The sequence below is a fragment of the Natrix helvetica genome (assembly GCF_964273705.1).
Source record: "Natrix helvetica genome assembly, chromosome: 6".
In the NCBI taxonomy this organism is placed as follows: domain Eukaryota; kingdom Metazoa; phylum Chordata; class Lepidosauria; order Squamata; family Natricidae; genus Natrix; species Natrix helvetica.
The window spans coordinates 66,665,848-66,677,209 of NC_138553.1; positions in this window are offsets into that span (position 1 = coordinate 66,665,848).

An 11,362-nucleotide genomic window follows, 5' to 3' on the forward strand; every position below is an offset into this window, starting at 1 on the left:
CACTATGCTAGTGGTCTAAGATTCACGAGAGTCCCCAATACCCATAGAACTTTGTTCAACCAGCAATACTCTGAAATCAGTGTTGCCGAACCTTGGCAACTTTAAAATGTGTGGACTTCAGTTACCAGTCAACAAAGGAGTTGACATCTATATATCTTAAACTTCCTAAGGTTGAGAGGTGAGGTATCATCAGTTGTATATCTCCATTCTTAGTGATGCTCTTGATGTCCTTTCTCAGTGCTTGGAAGCTGTAGAAGGTCTGGATGAAGAACAAAGGTTTAAACTAAAAACTGGTAAGGCTCAGTAGCTTTGGCTTTTGGTGCCTTCTCTATCTGGCCCATATGGGCCCTCTATTTGGTCCATATTTGCACCAGCCCAAACAGGGGGTTCTCCTGGACATGTGGCTCATGTTTGAAGAGAAATATGTTGCAAGTCCCAAGGGCTAGGGACTTTTTATCTGCCAGGACCTTAAAATAAAGACCCAATGGTAGGTATAGTGGAGCCTGTTTTGTGATTAATGTTAACTATATACTCACTGTTTGTTGACCACCATTTTCTTTTTTACTTAGGGTTTATTTTTAATTTAAATTATGATTGTATTGTTTTTTGTGTATTTTATTATGTATTATGCCCCCAAGAGTCACTATGTGAGATGGGTAGCAATTCAAATATGTTAAATAAATAATTATACCAGCTGCTGCTTTATTTAGATCATGTTTTGCAAAAACCCTCCTTTTCTGAAAATTGTCTTGATTGTGAAAGGTCCCTTTCACACAGGGGGACTACGCAAATTTGAGATTAGTATCAATTCTGGATATCCATTATATTGCAGGGGGGCTAGAAAGTCATGTTTGATCCATACTTAATTTAATTTGCAACCTAGAAGAAATGTTGCAAAGATAATTTTCTTTGGGTGTAGCAAAGTGAGTTTTCTTTCAGCCTATTTGTTTTTATGCCTTACCAACATCTCCCCCAGTTACACCAAAGAATGAGTTTCAACATTCAGTAGCTAGGAAATGTGTAACCCCAGTATCTTGGTAATGTTTCAACAAGGTCACACTCGTCATCTTCAGGCTGGTGCCTTTGGCTTCGTGCTTGTGCGAGTAAAGTATGATCGGTGGTTTTTCCAGGTAGGTGGTGGGGTCTGTGTTTAGAGGTTTGTAAGTGGGGTCTTGGAGTACAAACTGCTTACAAACCTCTAAACACAGACCCCACCACCTACCTGGAAAAAATCACCAAATCTAAAATAAAAGCCTCTCCCATCAGTGAAGAGATCCAGCAAAGAATCATCTCCCGAGAAAAATCATCCAGATGCCCCAAGCTCTATGGCCTCCCCAATATACACAAAGAAGGAACACCACTCAGACCCATAGTCAGCTCCATAGGCTCACCTCTACAGAATGTTGCCAAATTTCTTGCCAAACAATTTCAGCCCTACACAGAATACATCATCTCACACGGACAAAACTCACTCCACTTCATAGAAACAATAAAGAAGCAAAACCTACAACCCAGCGATCTACTCTTGAGCTTCGATGTCATATCCCTCTTCACCTAAGTGCCTTGACAGCTATCCAAAACAAATACAACCCCCCCAAACACATCCTAGATCTGACCAACCACTGCCTAACCAACACATACTTCATCCACAATGGACAAAGATACAAACAGATAGAAGGAGCACCTATGGGATCACCCCTCTCACCCATCGCAAACTTATACATGGAACACTTTGAAACCAATGCCTTAGATAAATCTGAACACAAACCCAAACTCTGGCTTAGATATGTAGATGACACTTTCATAATTTGGCTACATGGGAAAGAAAAACTGGACATCTTCCTCACACATCTCAACAGCCTACACCCCAAAATACAATTTACTGTGGAAATAGAAGCTAACAACCAGCTTCCCTTTTTGGACGTCTTAATCTACGAAAAACCCAATGGCTCCCTAGGACACACCATCTACCAGGAAAAAAAAAAAACCAACCGCTACTTAAACGCACAATCCCATCACCACCATGCACAGATCAACTCTGTAGCCAAGACCCTTATCTCCAGAACCAAACACCCTCACAACATGAATAAACGTGACTATACCTCCCGCCTACCAAACATCTGGAAACCAGCCTAATCAACAAATGAGCCCCACCACCCAGGTCGTTATATATACAACAAAACCAGCATATATATATATATGCTGGTTTTGTTGTATTCGGGTGTTTTCCCGTGTAGGATTGAGATTGTCTTGGCAACATTTCGGCAAGATCTCACTTGCCTCTGAGGATGGCAAGTGAGATCTTGCTGAAATGTTGCCAAGACAATCTCAATCCTACACGGGAAAACACCTGAATACAACAAAACCAGCATACCTACACCCGTGAAAATCTACGAAAACAAATAAATATATATAATTTGTTTTCGTAGATTTTCACGGATGTAGGTATGCTGGTTTTGTTGTATTCGGGTCTTTTCCCGTATAAGGTTGAGATTGTCTTTGCAACGTTTCGGCAGGATCTCACCTGCCATCTTCAAGCGTGGGCTTAAAATGGGAACGGAGCAGCTCCGTTCCCATTTTAAGCCCACGCTTGAAGATGGCAGGTGAGATCCTGCCGAAACGTTGCAAAGACAATCTCAACCTTACACGGGAAAAGACCCGAATACAACAAAACCAGCATATATATATATATATATATATATATATATATATATATATATATATATATATATGTGTGTGTGTGTGTGTGTGTGTGTGTGTGTGTGTGTGTGTGTGTGTGTGTGTGTGTGTGTGTGTGTGTGTGTGTGTGTGTGAATGTGTGTGTGTGTGTGTGTGTGTTTTGTATTTGTGCTGATAAATAAATAAAGGGAGACTAGTATAGATCTATTTCAAGCTATTTAGCTCTCATCAGCTAGCCATATCCTTACTGGGATTGAGTAATTTACTGGGACTAGCTGATGAGAGCTAAATAGCTTGAAATAGATCTATACTAGTCTCCCTTTATTTATTTATCAGCACAAATACAATACAAATATAAAAAGGCAACATTAAAAATAAAAATATGGTTTTCTGCCTGGATGGTTTTCTGTAATGAGCCAAAGGACAGAAAGAGGGAGTAGTGAGCTTCCTCCCATATTTGGGCATACCAGGGGTTGTAACACAAATACATACATACATACATACATACATACATACATACATACACACACACGTACGTACGTACGTACGTACGTACGTATGTATGTATGTATGTATATTCGTAGATTTTCATGGGTGTAGGTATGCTGGTCTTGTTGTATTCAGGTCTTTTCCCGTGTAAGATTGAGATTGTCTTGGCAACATTTCAGCGAGGTCTCACTTGCTATCTTCAGGCTGGGTTTGGGGCTTAAAGCGTGGTCGGAGGTGCCATCACGCTTTAAGCCCGAAGATATGTTTGCCCTGTTTTTCATCTTTAGGAAGTCAGGTGAGAGAGCGCTGCTTTGCAGCATACCAGGGTGGAGCTGTGGAGTGCCAGGAGATAAGAGAGGCAAAGCATGTAGTTGTGTGGAAGTGCCTTTAGTCAATACAACACAAGTACAATTTCTGACAGCTGTTGATGCAACCTTATTCATTTTCATTCAGAAGCACTTGTGCATAGGATTGGAACTTGAAATATGCTTTCTCCAAATTCAAATTAAGAAGCACCTTGCAAAAGATTTATTTCAAAAGCCTGTCAAAGTGAGAATAATTTTCCTGCAAAGCAATCTGTGTACTGGAAGTGTTTTCTCTCAGTGAAAACACTTCTATATTGGTTACTATTCCTTTGGCTATTCAGACAGAATTGCCCCCTTCAAACTGCAAACTAATCCACGGCTGTTAATTATCCAGGAGCCAACCAGTCAGCACAGGTAGATGAAAGGAATGATTGCTGGATATGTAAACATAATTTGCTACATATTAAATAATCTGTGAAAACAAGTGGAGATTTAAAAGACAGCTCTGTCATTTGAGTGTGTATCTTGCTCTAGTTTTTTCTTACAGTGAACTGAAAACCACTAGCCATGGAAAAATCAGATATAAAGTTTCTTGCATCTTCCGATTCTTGCTGGAAATAACACAGAGCACCTACCCGGCAATGACAAATGGCTATTTTACTCTACCCAGTAATTATGGCTATGGGTTATCTAATAATCAATTTACCCCCAATAACTCATTCAGGCATTCAGATGGTGGGCAAGCATGACCCATGAATGTGAATCATTGAAACACTGAAGTGGGTTTCCATTTTTGTTTTTTACTACTGGTTTGCTCATGTGAGCAAGCCGCCACAGCCACTACCATTCTCAGAAGCATATGGGCGGGTGGGCAGAGCCTCCTTCCACTGCCACTACCAGTTTGCCCGAACCGGGAGCAACCCACCTCTGAAACACTGGCTGTAATCGCACTATATTCAGATTCTAAGGATTACCATTAGAGCAAAGAGTAACTTTTTTGTTTGTAGGACGTGTACTCAATATCATATTTTTATCAACAGAATTGGAGATGACATGGTTCCCCCACTCCTAGACCATTGTAAGCCATTATTAACAACAATGAATTGCATTTCACTTTGACAAGGGGGATGATTAACCTTATGATGCATGTATATGTAGTGCTTTATTCTCCATATGGGAGTTTGTTATACTTTCACACTCTATAAATGTTTCTTATGTTTATAGTGTGCAGAAGCAAAAAAGAGATCCCACAAGCAGAATAAATAGTACATATACTTTTGAAGTTCATGCATCAAAGAATTGGATCATCTCTACTGCCAAAGAGGAGACATGTGGTGCAGTTTATTCTTGCTGATAGTTAAAACCTGGCTGGAAGAGAAACAAGTGAACGGTTGAGTATTTTAAAATACGTCACACTACAATGCTATGAAAATTACATTAGACTGAATTACTTTTATGTTCTTTATGTCATGCAACAACTAAAAGCTTTCATTATATTCACTGGCTCATTCAAACCATATCATTTGTGCTCTGTTGATTAATATTAAATATTACAGCAATACAAATGCAATGATGTGTGCTCCTGCAACTAACAGAGAAATAATTTCATAAACATTTGTTTTCATTGTTATTAGTGAATTTAGGCAAATAAAAAAAATATTGATTTGTTAGGCTACAAATCCAAAAACCTCCTTTCCATATTGCATTTTATTGTTATTATTGTTATTTATTTTTTGTTATTGTTTTCATAACTAATCTTAATATCTTTTATTATACCCTGTTTCCCTGAAAATAAGACCTCCCCGGATAATAAGCCCAATTGGATTTTTGAGTGCATGCACTAGAATAAGCCATCCCCGGATAATAAGTCCTCCCCAAAAATATTCCAACAGAGCAGCAGCCATGATGTAGCCACACTCACCTCCTCCTGCACCTCAAAAATAATAAGATATCCCTGAAAATAAGGCCAAGTGCTTATTTCAGGGTTCAAAAGAAAATAAGACCCTGTCTTATTTTCGGGGAAACACGGTAAATCTGAATTAATTCACCTGTACTTTCAAATTACAGGACACTTTTTTTTTAAATAAAAGTTTTAACCAGTAGTTGCATATAACTTTAAAAATAATCTCTGCATTTTTAGGACTAATTACATGTTTATAAGGAAGAATATTATAGAAACATATAATCTTGTTATAATGCAGTCTCAAAGACATTGTTTGCATTCAGCAGAAATTAAAAACGCTATTGCTTCTAATGACTAATACATAGTATCACAAAGTCGGAAGGAGCCGACTAGACTGCCCTTGTTTTCAATTGAACATTCCTGAAGTATAATCATATGGCCTTCCAATTTCAATTGTCAATTTTTAGGAAAAGCTAGAGTTGAGAAAAAATATAAAAGGAGGAAACTGTCAAAGAGAAGAGGATGTAGAAATCCAGGAAAATCACATGCATAAGTAAGCTTTCTATAGCAATGCTAGTATTGTTGCTCCTTTTTTGCTGTCAAAGCAGTCTAGCAATTCAACTAAAATGATCATGAAGGAAAAATGGTAATGACTAGAGAGAGTTTGCCAGAAGTAGCTGAATCTACCAGAAGGAGGTAGGACAATCCCAGGTGTCATTGAAGCACTAAATATACAGATAGCAAAGTTTTGCCAGGAAAATATGGAAAACACAACTTTTGATTTTCAAACCTGAAGTTAGCTGACTTCAGCAATAGGATGGGAATGAAAGGAAGATTACATCATATAGACATATCCGTAAAGAATAGCAAGCTAAGGGTTTTCAAGCTGAAATAAGGGGACGTTTAGATGTGCTTTTAGTTATGGGTAAGTACTTGAATCAATAATAACAGGATTGGGGAGAATGAACAGGATTGGGGGAAGAAAAAAACCAAGCTAGTTTGATAGCTACATCTATTTACCTATTAAATTAGAAAATCAAACATTATTCTATAAAAGAGGAAATGGAAATATTCGTCACAAGGAAACAGGGACTGATAATATAATCAACAAATACAGAACAAAGATTCCAGCCCTAAGTATACTGTGATGACCCCAGCAACTGAACACAATTGGAAATGGGCAGGGAGTACTATATTTTCCCAAACTTATCTGTAACAGGTTTATGCTCAGCATGTAACTCCACACTGACAATGCAAATATGAAGAAGGAAAGAAGGCTAATGGGACTCATCATTATTCTTATTACAACCTCATTACTTTTTACAGAAGTCGCCAGTGTCAGCGCCAGTGTACTTTATATTAATGGACTCTAAATAATGCATTGCAGCGCTAGCTCCATGCAAACAATTGGGTTCATTTTGGTGCGAGGATTGTTGGGAATTTGGTTTATACTAATTGTACTCAGATGAATACAAATAAAAGTGTTTCATAAGATGATTTCCTAAAACTTGGTATTTTTTATGTGTTATGATTGAATATCAGCAGTAAAGGAACCAGCCGTTAGGAAATACGCTACAGACAATTAGCAAAAAATGCCTTGGAAAAGATAGTTGGATGCTGTGATGTGTCTATGCTTACCAATATCACCTTGGGTAAGCAATGTGTCAGCGTTCCAAATATCATGCAGAATTAAATCATTGTCCAAAGCAAAGTTATCCTTAAAACTCCAATTTAATAAGACAGACATTTTGGCATTATGCTGTGAAATTTCAACTCTAATGTACATCCTGTGGGTTCACCCAGTTAAAAGTTCATCATCTATCCCTACACCCCATAATTCATCACATGGTCCAATCTTCATCTTCCACGCTGGCATGTACACCCCTCTGCTTCCGGCCAGGTGTCGAGGTGCAGAGACAAAAGACGACCTTGAGCTTCTAAGAAAATCCATAACAATACATTCCACAATCCTACTCCTTTCTATTCCCCCCTCCCAACTACTATACCAATGAAACAGCATAAGAATTTTTTTTAAAAAAAAAAAGTGTGGCAGGCCAAAGATCCTAGAAGGAACAGAATTACAGGCCTGACACAATGTTTGTTTTTTATGATACTCTAGGGAAGAGAAATTTGTATTTTGAAGCAAGATAGAAAGAATGAAGATTTTTGAAAACAACATGGACAGCTAGGAAAACAAGCAAATGGATCCTAGAACCAATGAAATCAAAGTTCTCATTCAAAGTTCAAGTAAGCAGGCTCAGAGTCTCATATTTTGAGCACATTATACGAAGGCCTCATTTTCTTACATCTGTAATGCTGAGAAAGGAGGAAAGAATGAGAAGAGGGTGACCAGCAGAAAGATGCATGGATTCAATGGGTGCAGTATTGGAAGTCCAGAAGATAAGGCACAGATCACCGTAATGAAGGTCTATCTATGTAGTGGGTAAAATGACACCAACCTGATGGCACATAATCCATCAAAACCCCACGTTTTATCATAGGAAAATGAAAATTGACTACTGAATTTCTTTGACTTGCTTGACCTCCTCTGAAGCCTGCATATAACTCATGTTTTCATTTGCACTGATTTTCACTGGAATTCCACACTGTGATAATCCCAATAGAGAATCATAATGTCATTAGAAAACTGGAGAAAAGCAAACTTTTCAATCCTTTTATCTGGCTTGATAAAATTTCCTCAAATCGTATTTTTGAAACTGCATGCCCAGTTCCAGCTACCATATGCCATAGATAAGGTAAAGATTCCCCTCACACATGTGCTAGTCGTTTCCAACTCTACGGGGTGGTGCTCATCTCTGTATCAAAGATGAAGAGCCAGCGCTGTCTGAAGACGTCTCCGTGATCATGTGGCTGGCATGACTAAATGCTGAAGGTGCATGGAACACTGTTACCTTCCCACCAAGGTGGTCCCTATTGCATTTTTACATGCTTTTGAACTGCTAGGTTGGCAGAAGCTGGGACAAGTAATGGGAGCTCACTGTTACATGGCGCTAGGGATTCAAACCACTGAACTGCCAACCTTACTGATCGACAAGCTCAGCATCTTAGCCACTGAGCCACTGTGTCCCATTAATTTACCTTTAAAAAATGCACCTCTACATTTTCTGAATGCACATAGGAGTCTTACACTGAAAAATAGCATTGATTCCTCTCACACGATGCTATGGAAGCTGTGCTAACCTGACACAATGAATTGAAAACTAACCAACCACATTTTAATTTAGCATTTTGTGCAAATCCAGCCACTGTAGTTAATTATGTGTCACGAAAAACCAGAATAGTGGAATAAATTATAATTACCCTAAAAAGGATAAGCGTCATCTGCAAAACATCTAGAGTTGCACTTTTTAAGTTTGTTTCCGGTATTAAATTTTCAAATAACCTAACCTTAGATTTGTTACATAGAAAGTAAATGCTTTGTCATTAATGTAAGACTGCATCACATGAATTCATGTTGTATTCAGGAACATTGTTTATGCAAGCAAGGATACCTAGAGTCAGATTTTACTTCCTTCATGCAGCTCTGTCCTGAAGAAACATGCACAAAGGTCATGAACTCAAAGGTCATTCGCTATAGTGGCCCTTCTGGGTTACTTATTAACTTTCTGCTGTGTTGTCAAAATGGTTGAGTTTCACAAGGTCTGCAGTAACTGATGAGATGGATCATGGATGACTGTTTAGGGTGATAGACTTTAAGGGAATGTCATATATGTATGTGTATCATATCATATATAAAATGTTTAATTTGGAAAATGGTCTGGAGACCACGGAATGATGGCATATAAATAAATCAATAAACATGGACTGATAACTAGCATGCACCTGACTCAATCCAACAAACAACATGGGGCATACAGTATGAACATCATAGAATAACAGAGTTGGGAGGGACCTTGGAGGTCTTCTAGTCCAACCCCCTGCTTAGGGAGGAAATCCAACACCACTTCAGACAAATAGTTATCCAATACAGTATAATTATGAAGCCCCCCATCAGCCTGAGATTGTGCTGCCACATTTCAGTTATAGATTATTTATTGCTTCTTCCAAATTAAGTATAGAGATCGAAATAGATAAGCTCCCAAAAGCCTTCTTCTCCCATTCCAGTACTTAAACTCCTTGAAAATGCTAAAAAAAAGGTAGAACAAAACATTCAGCCGCATCCCTTCCAGAGATGTCATCATTTACCTAATAGTATTCTGCAGTCTTCAATAATGTACCTATCTACTGTTAATTAAGTTTAAACGTATGTTAACAGTAAAAAAACAAACAGGTGACTTGGTTCTTGGTGATTTCAGGTGACTTTGTTCTTGGTGACTTCATAATCATGCCCTTTCCCCCCACCCCCTTGGCAACAATAGGAAAATGTTTCTCACTGTGATCTTCCTAGATTTTTTTTAACTTCCCAATATATAGCTCTGACATTTTCTAGTAATATCCTATCCAAGTACTAACCAGATACCGCTTAGCTTATTTGTGATCAGCCAAAGTCATTTAAGTGCTACCACGCACTGTGACCAAATTAAATGAAATCAAATGTTATTCTGCTTACTCGTTCTTTTTCAAAGTTTGGCTCTCCAGCAACTACTCGAAAGCCTGTGGAAAATCTTGAATCTTAAAAAATAGTTTACCTTGCTATAAACCATGATTTATGAATTACTGGATTCATACATCATGATAAACCATGTACATAGTTTACCCAGCTGAATTTCAAGTAGGAATTTCACACCTATCTGTTTGGACTCTAGATCGTACAGAGACAATTTCAGCTTTCTGGCATGCGGACCGTGAGCTAACCTAATTCATTTTGCTGTAGGTTTTCGAAAATAGAAACTATACAACATGAAAATGTATTGCATTTTACTTTGATAAGTTAAGCTTCACAATGTGCCAGTGACATGATCTGGTTTTGGAAAGGCATTTGCCCAGAAGATGCTTCTTACACGTTTAGCTTTCAATATTGTAAATAATGCAAAATCTCCGTTTCAGGTGAATTGGAAGATTTGTATCATAATAGATCAGAATTCCATATATCTGTCATAATAAGTATTGACATTCAGGCCAAAGAAGGGCATGAAATTAATATATTTCTTAGGAATTTTGGTATCTGAAAGAACATATTCTTAGCCCAAAGCACTTTTAATGCTTCAAAGTCCTTCTCCAACTCTTCATGCCTTTATTCCGTGATCTAGCATCACCCTGGTGCTAAATCGAAATGGAAAGGAAATAGTAATTCCAAACCATTTCACGTACGTTATTTTCAATTACATTTTAAAGAAATGTCAAGCCCATTCGGGCCACACGGTTCAGTGATACATTTTGATTCTCAATAGAATGCAAAATTGGTAATGTTCTTGATAGATAAAAACCTGATCATTTGTACATTAAAATATGAATTTCCAAGAGTATTTCTTTTTAAAAAGGGGAAAATGCCAACCGGAAACATGTTTTTAAATTAAATGCTTTGTTTAAGAAATCTGCTTCAAATATATTCTTATTTTAAAACAGTTCCTTAGTTTCTGTTATAAAATGTAATAAAGGCTGAATAAAAGTATAATAAAAGACTCAAACCCAAGATTTATCCCATTATAAGGATTAAATAAGCAAGGAAGGGAGTAAAGAACCAAACTTTATATTAATCATAATTAGAGAAAAACAAAAGCTTGGATTATAGTACAGAAGTCTCAGTTAAGCCAAGATTCATGCAAAACATTTTTTCAATCACAGCAAATTATAGATAGTCTTTGATGTTAGCAACCATTTTAAGTTTTGACGGACATTCCAGATGCTACTTACAACCCAGTTCTGAGGTTCCAGTTGATGCCCCACTCCAGTCACATGGTTGAATTTTAGGTGCTCAGTCATGAGCTTACATTTATAGCTGTTTGCTAGCCATCTTGACTGTGGTTTTCCAAGTTGCAATGTATGGCTGTCAAAGTTAGACCATAAGAAAGGCTAAGCGCCAAAG